The following is a 4,306-nucleotide window of genomic DNA, read 5'->3' on the forward strand; positions in this document are numbered from 1 at the left end:
AATCTCCGCTATCGCTCATGGCACTAGCTGCAGGAAGTTTTCTTCTCCTTTTCGGTGGTGTAGCATGGTCTTCTGGTTCTTCGGCTAACCGTTTCATTGCCTTTACCATGGCCAGCATGGTGGAACTCATTTGAGTCATGGTTGACAAGACGTAAGCAAGCTCGTTGTCTGTGCCCTGTGCCGAAGAATCCGCTGACTCATTGTCTTCAGAAATTAAATTTTCTTCCTCCGCCGGTGAAACGGCGTCCCTTCCACTCATATTTTCGGCAGCCATGCGGCGATTTTCTCGGCCTTCGTTCAACACTGAGCGCACATAACAACACACTTCCGACCTTCCCGAAGGATCGCACACAACTGATCTTCCCGGGCTCGTGCGCTTTCACACGTGACTCCGTAACGACTAATGACCAATGACGAAACAGAATCAAAAGTATTTAAACAAAGGTAAACATTTCTCAGCAAATAATAAGGCAAGAGACTGGCCCTCACCAACTGGCTAACGCGCGGCCGGAGGAAAAAGTAAGAAGAATATTTCTAGCCAGATGCTAAGGAGTACTGGCCCTGGTTTCTGCTGTTAACGTAGACTTCTGATTTCTGAACAAGGATTTTCATGACCAAATCTGTTCAATTGAAACACATCCATTTTTCCGTCAGCGTTTATGAAAAACTTTCTCTTTACGGATCATAAAGTAAAAAATCGAAGTTTTCGCGCATAGTGTTCGGAAATAATAGAGTTTCATGATGTCCTGATTGTTCTTAATTTGGAGGACTTGTTGAGAACTATAAAATCTTTATTTTTAAATTATAATAATAGAAATAATAACAATAATAATAATAATAATTTTAAACATACAATACATTACCATAAAATAAAAATCTTAACCAAGCTTAATTAGACATTATAAAAAATTACAAATTTATACAAAATATCATTCGTTATACCCGTGGTGTATAACGAGTGTTCATTTCCATAATTCGTGCAATCATTTGGAGTAAACAATTATTAAAATATCATTGTTATGATTATCATTATTATTACCATTGCTATAAAAATAGTAATAATAGTAACAATAATAATCATATGCATTTATTCGAGATATTGTCATTTCCTCGACACCAAAACTAATGTTTGTCGTTAGCAATAAACTTGATTTTTTTATGTGGTCCTTTCTTTAATAAGGGGATCTCGCTCAAATGAAAAAATAAGTGTTACAAAAAGAACCAACATGACATACTAGAATAACACTAATTATTAATCGTACAAGGCTAAGGTCCAAATCCACCTTAATTTTAGACCCCAAAACCAAAAAGGGTTATTTAAAACAGCTGTATAAGTCGCTTTGCATATAAGTCATAATGTACTCTCTACAGTAACCAGGCACATAGCTATGTCTTATTTTGAAAGTTTATTTGGGTCAACAAACTTACAGGGTTTGTAGCGCACTAAGTCCTGAGAAAACATTTTCTGGGAGTGGAGTTATTTCATTGTTATAAAGCCATCTACAAATGAAAACATGAGACGTAATGTCTATGGAAACTAGTCCAAAACTAAGTAACGAAGTTTTAACTCATGTTAACACTATTTTTTAAAGTACACTCAGCAACAGTACAGCATTCGAACTAAACAAGAACAATTCCATGAACTCAATTTTACCTATCATTGCAGTTTCGTTCTTAGCATTCGCTGATCACAGCTTCGCTCGATCCTACTTAGATAAGAGCAGTACAATTAAACCCAAATGACCTCCATGGAGCCCCCGCAATCAACTCAGAGCGATCAAATCAAAGGAAAAATGCATGACAGTGGACAATTCTTTGTGGAGTATCCACGCGCAAAGCTGTGTCATATTGTGAATTCCAAATTAAACAAGAACAATTCAATGAATTTCATTTTACCTTATATTGCAATTTCGTTCTCAGCATTTGCTGATCACGGCCTTACTCGATTCTGCTTACTTAATAGATGAGTGCAATACAATTAATTCCAGTTGTCCTCCATAGGGTCTACGGGAACGACTCAGCGCGAACAAATCAAAACAAAAATGGATGACAGTGGATTTGATAGTTTCAAAGAAAACAATAAAAAAAACTAAAACAGAACACCAAAAAGCTGGAAAAATCATACAAAATCAAAAGTATTTAAACAAAGGTAAACGTTTCTCAGCGAATAATAAGGCAAGAGACTGGCCCTCACCAACTGGCTAACGCGCGGCCGGAGGAAAAAGTAAGAAGAATATTTCTAGCCAGATACTAAGGAGTACTGGCCCTGGTTTCTGCTGTTAACGTAGACTTCTGATTTCTGAACAAGGATTTTCATGACCAAATCTGTTCAATTGAAACACATCCATTTTTCCGTGAGCATTTGTGAAAATCCTTCTTTTTACGGATCATAAAGTAAAAAATCGAAGTTTTCGCGCATAGTGTTCGGAAATAATAGAGTTTCATGATGTCCTGATTGTTCTAAATTTGGAGGACTTCTTGAGAACTATAAAATCTTTATTTCTAAATTATATTAATAACAATAATAATAATAATAATAATAATAATAATAATAATAATAATAATAATAATAATTTTAAACATACAATACATTACTTAACAAATAAAGAAGCCTTGACTGTGATTTAACTACTGTGCTCTGTTCTGTTGTAAAGCACGCAGGAAGCGGCTAAAGCACTTCTTTCGTGCTCTAGCCGCTTCCTGCGTGCTTTCAAGTCCTGAAAATTTTTCAGGCTTCTCGACGCTATAGAAATTTGCGCTCATCACTGCGAGACAACATGGTTTCATTTGATAGTAAAGGCTTCTTTATTTGTTTTATGATAAAGAACAAGTAATTTTCTTCAAAACTTCTACTTTATTTTCAAAGCGCGCGCTGTTTGTGGCGAACTGAGATGTCGTCAACACAGTGCTTTATACTTTGATAAAGCACGCTAATTTGAACCAATCGGAGCGCTTGTAAGAATGTTTAAAATTCTTGGATTGGTTAATGAAACAAGGGCTTGTCAAAACCTCAATCAACTGGAAAGTGGCTTGACAGAAATTCAAATTTATGGAAAAACAATTTATGGAAAAACAAGTGCCTCAATGTTCGGCTTCAGTCCGTAAAAAACAGCAAAAAAGAGGATCTAAATAATTAAGTTCAGAGAAAACCGGCCGAATTGTTGCCCATGAAAACCTGCACGTTTCGTACATGGCAATTGGAAAACAAACTTGCGGCTGGAATCTGAAAACCTGTTGGGAATTTTGTAAATGAAGAACTCCAGGGTTAGGACTTTCTGAGCTTGAAAGAACTGCTGGACCGGGCGACGGTTGAGGTCTTCCATCCAAAGCACTTGACAGAATATCCGAGCAAGCCTTTAACTGACAGCTTCAATAATAGCCAAGGAAAAATTCGGAAATTCATCTGCCATTTCTGCAGATGATGGCGTGAGCTTTCGTTTGTTCCGTGCTTTGTACTCTCATAAAGCACGCTGTTTAAACCAATCAGGGCGCGGGATATATAGCAACTTTATTATAAAGAAAATTACTTGTTCTTTATCATAAAACAAATAAAGAAGCCTTGACTGTGCTCTGTTCTGTTGTAAAGCACTTAGGAAGCGGCTAGAGCACTCAAGAAGTAGGGAGAAACACTCGCCTATCGGCTAGTGTTTCCCCCTACACTTCTTTCGGGCTCTAGCGGCTTCCTGCGTGCTTTACAACAGAACAGAGCACAGTCAAGGCTTCTTCATTTGTTAAATAATAATAATAATTAATAATAATAATAATGCACTACATGTACAAATTATTATTATTATTATTATTATTATTATTATTATTATTGTAATTCTTGCATAGCATGCGGGGGAGGCTGTGCAAGAGTTACTTGAAAATGATGCGACTAAATATAGCGAGGGCAGGAGTCCCATCATTTTCCTGTACTTATATACAGAGGATTATGGGGTTGATCCAAAAGGTCTAGATAGCAGCAACAATATAGATAGTCGTAAAAACATAACAACTTTCTTTAATTTTCCAGACATATTTCGACGGTACATCCGTGATCTTCAGTGTAACATATTTTGAAATCGCAGTTAAATTTAAAGCGCCAATATTGCATACTAAAACAAAACAAAACAAAATAAAAGTTTTGAAATGAGTGACGCTTAGTTTTTTACAGGGAGAGAATCAGGTTAATGTGTTTTACCTGCTGGTTGAGATCGGGCTTCTCCCATTTTATAGACGTGGATTCCTTAGGCTTCACTAGGTACTTAGTGGCTGCACAGTCCAGGATCTAGAAGCAATCCGGTGTGCTGGATGCCCTACAAAA

Source organism: Montipora capricornis, unplaced genomic scaffold, assembly GCF_036669925.1.
Source record: "Montipora capricornis isolate CH-2021 unplaced genomic scaffold, ASM3666992v2 scaffold_463, whole genome shotgun sequence".
In the NCBI taxonomy this organism is placed as follows: domain Eukaryota; kingdom Metazoa; phylum Cnidaria; class Anthozoa; order Scleractinia; family Acroporidae; genus Montipora; species Montipora capricornis.